Here is a 10,507-nt window from a genome sequence, read left to right as displayed (position 1 = left end):
TGCCTCTCCTAAATTCAACGTTAGCTTCTTCACAAATATGTTGTAGTTCATTTATTCTACCCATGTAACATATACAAATTTTCGTAAATTTTGACAAGTCTTGATTTCAACTTCAATCGGTAGGGTATCAAAGATTATACTGGTTTCTGTGAGTTATGTGTGCATTACAATCAATCAATTCCAAATACGATTCATCTCGATCAGTCTCTTAATTTAGTCAGTTTTTTTCTTTATATCATGATATAGCACTACACCAACATTTATATTCAAATAATTTTATCTCCAATGTTGAAAATTTTAAGCAAACTTAGAATAAATTTTTAAAATTTATGATAAAATTTGCAATAATTGCAGATATTTCAACTTCTTTTTAATGAATATTTGAAGCTTTATTTTGATTACATAAATTGAAAATATTGACCTATGATTGGAATTAATTTGACTGATTTTTCTATTTGAGACATTTAATGACACTGATGTAAAAGTCGTATCCTTTGATTGTTTGCCAAATTCTTCTAATAACAGGCCCAACTTAACTAACAGCTATCTTTCATTTTTCATGCCTGCACAGGAAACCACTGGGTCTAAACTGTGTAAAATAAATTTAGAAGAGCAACCATTTGATCTAAATGAATAATCATGTGATAAAAATAAAGCACACATCCTGCTACTACTCATGTTAAGTTGTCATCCTTGGGCATTTCTTTTTAATAACTACCAATTTTTGAAGTGTACATTGTTGTTCGGTAGCAGATTTGTGTCTTCCGGTTCTCTTGCAGTTAGTGATAATCATGACAACACTCATAATGGATGATAAATGTTTACAAATATTTTGTGCAAATCACACAGTTATTATCACTTTCTTGGGAAACAGAAAATCAGTACTTAATTTTAACTAAACATGGACTTTCATTTCTCATTTAGCTTGTTGCTGTCAAAAAGGTTTACTGGGGGGAAAATATATTATGAAATAAGAAGAAACAGTTATAGAAGTATGCCTTAAAATTATTGACAAAACCAGCGAAGCAAGGGTGTTTAGATTGTTATTGATATACCCTACTGCACAACTTCAGCCTTTATTTCCCTGACATATTTCATGAACATCTAAATTATAATTTCCCATGTTTCCAATGGACTCCAACTGACTCTACCTACTGGCTGCTGACTTGTGTCTTCATGCACCTCACAGGCCGCAGCATACCTTGCTTCTCCCACCACCATCCACGCCATTACCAATGTCCAGAACACTTCATTTTCTCAGTAAGAGCCTCACTTGCGGTTTGCAAAAGGGAGGGGTTAATTGAGTACATCTGGAAAGGATTGAGAAAGAACATGGATCGTGTTCCCAATTTAACAGTGTGTTAAAGTGAGAATTCTGTTCACTGCATATACATCCCACACGCTACAAGAAGACACCAGCTGGAAAGACACAGTGAAGGTTTATCAAACCCATCCAGCTTTATTCTAATACAACTATAACTAGTAATACCATATTTGAAAATGATAAATTCATAGTGAATGCTAGACAGAAGGCAGGGCACCAGATTCCAATGTGTGATTATAGGATGTCTAGTCACTCTGTTTAAGGTTTATATAATGATTCCAAAAAGGCTTCCAGATTTTACATAAAATTGAACAATAAAGCTATTAATACCATGGCCTTTTCCTGATGGAAAATGAGAGGAGTTCCAGTTGCCCCCTGATTGCATCTTATTTTATTGCAGGAAAAGTTTGAAAAAAGAAGTCGCAGTTACTTAAAAACTACAAACTCAGAAATGGCAAATCTCAGAATGCCAAGAACTAATTTTAAAATAATCTTTTGAAATAAAAGAACCCTTATTTTAGGATAGCAGGTTGAGAACAGAAGTATTAACCATCTAGTAGTTTTAGTTATCCAAAATTAGACATGTTTCAGATTGGCTATAGGTTTTGTTAAAAATGGGGCTGGAGATTTTCTGCATAACTCAAGGTTCATACGGGGAGATAGATCTGGAGTACAAAGATCCTTTTTGCCAGTTCCTCTCCAAGATGTTACAATTGCAGTTACCAAGCAGCTTTTATGATCCAAAACATCATAATTCTTCACTTAAAATTGTTTAAGTCAGTATCGTGAGCATGCAGGACACAACACGTACCATTATTACAACACTAAATCTATTCACTAGCTTAAGGTAAAAGAGAACAAAAGTGAGTTTACTGAAATTAACAATTGATGTGTTTTTAAACGGAGCCCATTTTGAGGTCATCAGATTTGTTGCTATGTCTCTTGTTACATGGGTTTCAGGGAACAGCACATATCCATGAATGCCCGAGGCCATGTAAAGCTCAGACAACAGTAGTTTCCCCTGGATCCTTAAAATTTTTATTTCTTTTTGAGCAATCCTTTATTTCTTGCTTGATTTCATTATTCAAAGGGCCCTCTTTAGGTTAAAGTGATCTATTTCCCAAGAGCTGTGTACTGGCAACTAAAAAACATAAATAAATAAACTTGAGTCAAGGAATAATGGGTTTTCTACTGTTGAGGTTCAGCATGACTCCAAAGATCCTGTTTTCTTACTCAGAAGCCATTCTTCACCAAATTATCACATGTCTTTGCTATATGTTTTAGATGCCATAAATTTTACAAAGTGCTATGTGGTACTATAGGGATTCCATCCTGTGACCCAAAGCATCAGTCTGTGAGCTCATAGTCAAAACTATGGAGAGAAGCAGTGGGGTTGAATGTATGAGCTCATCCTCCCAGTTTCCAAACTTGACGCCAGCCAGATACGTGCAAAATGATGTCAGAAATAAAGTTTGCACTTGGGGCCTAAGTGGCCTATTTCCTTTTCTTTCCTTTTCCCACTCAGCCATTTTAATGTTTTTCCAGAAATGTTTGTGAAGTCTTCTGCAGTGAGAGCTTGCTTCTGCCCTGAGTGGAAATATATCAAACTCTGCTGATACCTCTGGAAGTGACATATTTGAAAGACACTCCTTTACTCTTTATTTATGCTCTTTACTAATACCCTTTAATGGCTTAGAAGAGGAAGAATAGGCACTCACCGGCTTCTCCTCTGTTACGTGTAATGAATCTCTCTATGGCTGTGGTGAGCCATTAGAAGGACCTCACACAAAGTTTTAGGCCTTTTCCAGAGCAGCCAGATCTCCTGTGCAAACAACCAGAGAAACAATAGCCCCCAATGCGTGACCAAGAAAAGATGCTGAAAAATAGAGGGAGTGTTCTGACTAAGGCATGCCAAGTTCTCTAATACCACTCACTTGACTGGTAGACTTTACCCTTTCTCTAAGTACCTAGACAAGGGGTGGGCAGCTGAATGCGGCCCCCCTTCCCCTCCGTCCAGACATAAACATATCACAGGAGGTGCCTTGGAAGAATGGAGGGGGTCTCTAGGAACATGTGCAGCCCCTATCCTGCTGAGCCAGAGAAAGGAAAATTACACTCCTCAGAAATAGGAAGCACGCTCGCCCACCTCACATTGGCTTTCTTTTGTTGTACTAACATGGGAAGTGCCTCTGAAAGCAAAATGATTTACAAACGAAGTACAATACTTCTCCCCAATATAATCTTTGACACCTAACTCATGAGTGGACCCTACTTGACTTTTTGGAAACTGTACTGTCAAACATGATAGAACATCAAAGGCAGTTATAAATATCCCACAGGCCTTGAACAAAATCACGTGGAACTCCAAATGCCATTAATCTTTAAAGAGCAACCTGCCCAGCAATTTGCTTTAGAAGCCTGATGTTAGCACTCCAACAGTTCAGCCTGAACAGAAAGTTGTGAATTGTCGAAGTCACGGATATCAGTTTTGAACAAGATGGTCCTGGGGCATGGGGAAAAAAGACGACCCAAAACTATGAGAGACACTGATGTGCTTACAGCAATGGAGGAGGAGGCAGGAAGGAATTGAAATTTTAAAAAAGTTGGTTTTTTTTAATGTTTTATTTTTGAGAGAGAGAGAGAGAGACATGGCCGGGAGGGGCAGAGAGAGGGAGACACAGAATCTGAAGCAGGCTCCAGGCTCTGAGCTGTCAGCACAGAGCCCGACGCGGGGCTCGAACTCACAGACCATGAGATCATGACCTGAGCCGAAGTTGGATGCTTAACTGACTGAGCCTCTCAGGTGCCCAGGCACTGAAATTTCAAACCAAGGTCTTGAGTATCTAATTACTGAGTTGACTTCCCCGCATAGGTATTGTCATTCTGCAAGGCACTGTGCTCTGGGGGCCTCTGAAGGAAAGGAAGGAAATCAACTTCTACTGAGCATAAGCCATTGGACAAGCCTTCAACATCAACTTGCTCTTTCATCCCCGCGATAATTTTATGAGGTTCATTAGATGCACTCACAACATCTTCACTCACCGGACATTGAAATGACTGATTTTCTTCAGCCTCTCCATGTGCCAAGGGATGTCTGCAGCCAGCGGGGAGGCTGTTCTGTGCACTCACTGGCTTCTGCTCTCACCATTTGAGTTGTTTGCCTGCCAAACACCAGTTGCATCACCTTTCAAACCACTTGCAATTATAATTAGGTAATCTAATGCGATAGTTAACATATCAATGAAAAAGTGAAAATGAAAGAAAGCTGTGGTTTCTATGAAAACTGAGTTGAGTGACCTAAAAGGACTTGTTTTAAAGGCAAGTCAGCTAAAACAAACAAACGAAAAGCTGTAATCAAATTTGTCACAGGCCACACTCTTGTAAAAAAGTAAAAAAAATAAACAAAGGGTGGAGATAATGTGAGTGGGAATAAAGATCTGGAATGATTGTTTACTTAAACTGAAGTGTAAGTCTTCAATACCTTTAATAACAAAAATACAAGAGAGGTGACAATTCATCACGGGCGTCGCTTTTGCAAGAAAGGAAGGACTCCAGCTTTATTCAGAAAAATGCTCCAACCCTGCACCAAAATGTTGGGTAATAAATGCACTCTCCTGTATTTTAAAAAAATATTGCCAGTATAATGCCTATCATTGCTCAAAACTGCACACCTGAGCTGTTTTATTTGTTTGTTTGTTTGTTTGCTTGATTTTTATTAACCGACCAAGTACGGGCCCTAATTGTGTCACATATGAGGACTGTCACTAAATTCTGAGCCCATATTATAGATGAAGAAACTAAGGATCAGAAAGAATAAGTTGATTTCTCAAAAAGCCACAGCTGATGAACGGCTAGAGCACTAGACTTGTCTTTCTGCTATATCTAACATGGAATTAGTTGATTCTGTGGTTACACCTTTCAAATCCCTATTTATTCTTTCCTTGTCACTTCACCCTGTGTTTCTGTCCTTCTGTGAACCAGCTCAGAGTCTTGCAGGCTTCCTACAGCCTACGAGGTCAGATGGCCTCCCATCAAGCGCTGAGGAAGCGTCAGCACAGAGTGCCTCAGCTGAGGCTCCCCCTGGGATTCCTTCTGAGCCCTGGGTCCTGGAATCTGCCCTCCTCCCCAGCCTCTCGGGCTGACCTCTTAGGGCAGACTTATTGAGCTCTTGTTGGATCTCTCTACCTCATGCTCTGTAGCTGGTACTACTCCTCCCAGACCTCGAATGTGACCTGGCATCCTGGAACCTCTGCCTGGGTCTGGTGCCTCCAACTTCCACTTGTCTCAGAGGGCATATTAGGCACCCATCATTTCTTCTCGTCCAGATGACTTCTTGTGACCATTTGCTCTAATTTCAAGGAGGTCATGTTTTCCTACATCCTGGTAAGAAACCAAAGTAGAAAAATTTCAACTTAATTTCAGAGTCACACTGGTAATCTGAATCTTCAGAATCTTAGTCCCATCCTAAATATTTTCATAGCCTCCTTCTTAATCTTGTCTGTCGCTGGGCCCTGGAGAAAGCTTTCCATCCCCTGTGAAGACGCAAAGTGATCAGCCACAAGTCTTTTCTTCAGCCTCGTCTTGACTCCCTGTTCTTACTGCCTCTGGAATTAAGGCATTCTCAGTCAAGACCTAAAGAGAGGACTTGTACTTCAGGCAATTTGATTAATGTGAATTCACAGCAAAGATGAGTGTTCTCTAGAGCCCTCACATCCCTCACTGAACTCTTTTCCACCAATCCACCACTCTGAGGAGAGAAATAATTGTAGCTAAGCAGAACTGAGCAGCTTTTTTACTTTCTTCAAAGAAGAATTTTGAGTATGATGTCAAACAATGGAATGTCAGGGGTTTATTAATTTCTTTGGGGGGATGGCATCAATAAGCAGCTAAAACAGGGATTCATAATGGATGGCCCAGCTTACCCCTAATATTTCACTGCTCCACATTGTCATGACACAGCTGTACTGAACAGTGTGAAATCATCAGAAATAATGAGTTGTCTGTGAAAATGTTGCAGGCTGAAATCCTAATGAGCTATTTAGGCTGAGAAGCTTAAATATTTTCATTACTATAGTAGGAGCTTATACAAATGAATTTATGGATATAAATACGATTTAAAAACTAGAAAATGGTAAAACGAATATTAAGTGAAGCTTCCTCTTCCATGTATTGGCCCAATTTGAGTTGTCATACCAAAACCCAGACCTCTGCCCCATATCCCTCGATGAAAAAGTAACTTCAGCCATTGCCAAGGGAATTTGCTTCTACTGACTTCATATCAATGATAAGTGATCTCTAGGTTCTCAAGAAAATATTCTGGAAGACAGAACATGTTTTCATTTGGGATGAACGTGGGCTCATAAGAGAGGGGGGGAAAAGACTCTTGTGTTGAGCTGTTATACTTTGAGTCTCTTTCTCACAGCAATTTAGCCTACCCTACCTAATACATATGTTAATAGTATGGACGGGGAGGGAGAGATCTGGGATGGTAAGCTGGATGAGGTGCAACAGTCTAGGCAACCCTTCTACCGTTGACTACTGTCACCCGCCATGACACTGCTCCTCCCAGCCCCAGCCAAGCTCGGGGAATGGAACTGGAGAGGCCAAAGGAACAAGTTCCTCCAGCTTTGGGTGAGCTGCTAGAAGGTTTGGATCCCAAAGCCTTTTGGGGGGCCTTTCCCAAATCTTTGACTCTAGCCAAATAATCACTTGAATTAGTTTGGACCAAACTGGGATTTTCTAGTGCCTCAAATGTATCATAAAAGGCAGAAGTTTCATAACTAATCCACTTACCTATGGAGTTTCTAGTGATTCCTGTAGCAACAGAGCCACCAGGTGCTTAGGGAAGGTTATTTAAATAAAGGGGTTTCACCAGAGGCTGCCAGGGTTAACCCGTGGAGCAAGCACTTTGTTTTACAGGAACATGTTTCTCCTTTCTTACTGGTGACTGTAGAAAGAACAGATGTGTGATATTTAGGTGTGGTGATAAACACCTATGGTGCAGATGAGAACATTTGCATCCTAAATGCAAACTTAGAGTTAGCAAAGGGAAGGCAAAATAAATAATGATCCACCAAAGATTTTAGATACCTACTGTATGTCAGAGAGAGCACTAAAACTATCATGTTAAATCAAGACCATTAAACACACTTAAAATATCACAAACATTTAGGAATGATGTCCTGAAAATAACACATAACTTTACTTGGCCTTTTCAAAAACTTTTAAGTGCATCTGTTAGATCATGTCAGAGTTCAGATTTTCTGATATAACATAATAGGCTCCTAAACACTGTCTGAGTCACCTAGGGAGATAATTGGAGAACTCAGTAACGTTTGTTACGTTTTTGCAAATCTTTGTGATTCTCAGATATCATAATGAGGATAGAAGTGTGGAAAATGCTTTCTTTTTTCTATGCCTTAGAAAAGAAAATGGTGGATGCCCACTTAACCACAAACAGAGATGTCAGTCATAATTTAATACCAACTTTCTAGGCTCCCCGGGTTATGCCAACAAAGGATAGTGGCTCAAAGATCTAAATCCAAGAGCACAGACCATACAACTCTTAAGAAAAAAATGGGGGTGGGGCGCCTGGGTGGCTCAGTTGGTTAAGCATCCAACTTCAGCTCAGGTCACGATCTTGCCCTCTGTGAGTTCGGCCCCCACGTGGGGCTCTGTGCTGACAGCTCAGAGCCTGGAGCCTGTTTCGGATTCTGTGTCTCCCTCCCTCTCTGCCCCTCCCCCGCTCACGCTCTGTATCTCTGTCTCTGAAAAATGAATAAACCTTAAAAAAATTTTTAAATAAAAAAAAAGAAAAAATAGGGGAAAAGCTGCTTAATGGCATTGGATTTGACAATGATTTCTTCTCCATGACACCAAAAACATAAGCAGCAAAATAAAAAATAGATAAACTGGATTATATAAAAATTTAAAATGGAGACCATCAACACAGTGAAAAAGGCAACCCCACAGAATATTTGCAGGTCATACATCTAATAAGGGGTTAGTATCTAGAATATATAAAGAACTCTTACAACTCAACAACAACAACAACAACAAACCCAGACAGATTAAAATGGACAAAGGAGTTGAATAGACATTTCTTCACAAATGGCCAATAAATACATGAAAAGATGCTCTACATAATTCATCGCTAGAGAAATGAATATCAAAACCACAATGAGATACCACTTTTCACCCATTAGGATGGCTATTACCAAGCAAAAACAAAAACCAGAAAAAAAGTATTGGTAAGGATATAGAGAAATCAGAATCTTTGTGCTTTCCTGGTGGGAATGTAAAATGGTGCAGCTTCTATGGGAACCAGTATGGCAGCTCCTCAAAAAGTTAAAAATAGAATTACTCTGATTCAGTAATTCCACTTCTAAGCATATATCCAAAGGAACTGAAAGCAGGGACTTGGACAGATATTCGTATACCAGTGTTCATAGTAGGATAATTCTCAATAGCCGAAAGGTAGAGCAACCCATGTGTCCATTAGTAGATGGATGGATAATAAAGACAGTGTGGTATACAGATACCATGGAAGATTATTAAGCCATAAAGAGGAAGAAAATTCTGACACATGCTACCAAATGGATGAACGTTGAAGACATTATGACAAGTAAAATAAGCCAGTCATGAAAGGACAAATACTGTATGATTCCACTCCTATGAATTTCCTAGAGTAGTCAAATTGATAGAGACAGAAAGTAGAATGGTGATTTCCAGATGCAAGGGGCAAGGGAAACCCAGTTAGCATGTGTAATGGATATAAAGTTTCACTTTTAGAAGATGAAAGAAGTTTTGGAGATGCATGGTGGTAATGGTTGTACAACATTGTGAATGGACCCAACACCACTGAACTGTATGACTCAGAATGGTTAAAATGGTAAATTGCATGTTACGTATATTTTACCACAATTTCCTAAACAAAAAACAAATTAAAAAGGATAATGGCACATATTGTGAATTATTTAAAAAGCACTTTATTCTTAGTTACATATATAATTTAGGAGTAAGGGCTTCAAGAATCTGAATTATTCAGCAAATCTGTATGCAGAGACCTAGTCTTTTGGGAGATGAATAATCTGCTAGGCAATTTTATTCCCATTAAGAAAAAAAAGGTTAAGTAAGTTGATTGTGGTTATAGTTTGGAGTATTTTACTCAGGTCCAAACTCTTTAACTGCTGTCCTTGTCCGTGATGGTTCCCCCTGTGTCTTTTACTACTATAACCAGCAGCATGCATGCCATATATACTATGAGTCTACAGCCCCTCTATGGCTGATTGGAAGAACAACAGTCACCTGACCCAGCTTGGGGGGTGCTTTGCCAGGGAATGTGGAATTAGGAGACAGAGAGCATGTAATAGTAATAGGTACCCTCTTAAAAGACCCCCAGTGATCTCTATATACTGGAATGTATGCTCTCTTGAGTGTGGACTGAACCTATTGTCTCACTTCTAACAAGTAGAATAAGAAAAGGTGATGGTATGTCAACTCTGAGATTGGGTTATAAAAAGACAGCAACTTCCATCTTGCTCTCCCTTTCATGCTCAGTCTGCTAGAAACCAGCTGCCATATTGTGAGTTGCCCTATGGAAAGGCCCATGTTGCAAGGAATTATGAGAACTCAATAGCCAGTATGCTCAACAACCTCCAAGGAACTGAATCTTGCCAACAGCCATATGAGTGAATTTAGGAGCAAATCCTCCTTCAGTGAAACCTTTCAATAAAACTGCAGCTCTAGTCAGCATTTCAATTGCAGCCTTGTGTGAGATTTTGAGGAAGAGGCACCCAGCTAAGCCACACCTTATTTCCTGCCGGCACAAAAACTGTAAGATAGTAAATGTTTGTTGCTTTAAGTTACTAAGCCTTAGGGTAATGTGTTATACAGCAATAGATAACTAATACAAAGGGACAGATGTCATGACCTTTGGGGAAGCAAAACTTAAAACATATAAATATGGCATTTGAGGGTGGCAACATGATGCCATGTAAATAAAGGAGCAGAGAAATGTCTCTTAAGAGAAAAACAATTAAGGATAGACGCAAAGAGAAGCAGAGACCAGAATCTGAGTATACCTCTAGGTTCCCAGGGGCTTCCTAGTTCCTCATACTTCCTGAGGCCTGGCTGCATTCCTGTCTTTGTGTTCCACGAGGTCCCTGGCTCTGCACAATAAAT

At 39.5% G+C, this 10,507-nt stretch overlaps 1 long non-coding RNA gene across 1 annotated transcript in view; it reads right to left on the bottom strand.

Annotated features, from left to right (window-relative positions):
• Positions 1-5,513: 5,513 nt before the first annotated feature.
• Positions 5,514-10,507, bottom strand: part of LOC131487224 (uncharacterized) — a 70,615-nt gene continuing 65,621 nt past the window's right edge. The window contains exons 4-5 of the long non-coding RNA XR_009249668.1: positions 7,118-7,271; positions 5,514-5,704 (exon numbers count right to left, since the gene is read on the bottom strand). This is a non-coding gene — a long non-coding RNA (uncharacterized LOC131487224). The remainder of the gene's footprint in view (positions 5,705-7,117; positions 7,272-10,507) is intronic.

The sequence above is a fragment of the Neofelis nebulosa genome, chromosome 1, assembly GCF_028018385.1.
Source record: "Neofelis nebulosa isolate mNeoNeb1 chromosome 1, mNeoNeb1.pri, whole genome shotgun sequence".
Classification (NCBI taxonomy): domain Eukaryota; kingdom Metazoa; phylum Chordata; class Mammalia; order Carnivora; family Felidae; genus Neofelis; species Neofelis nebulosa.
This window is presented reverse-complemented; position numbering and strand designations above follow the sequence as displayed.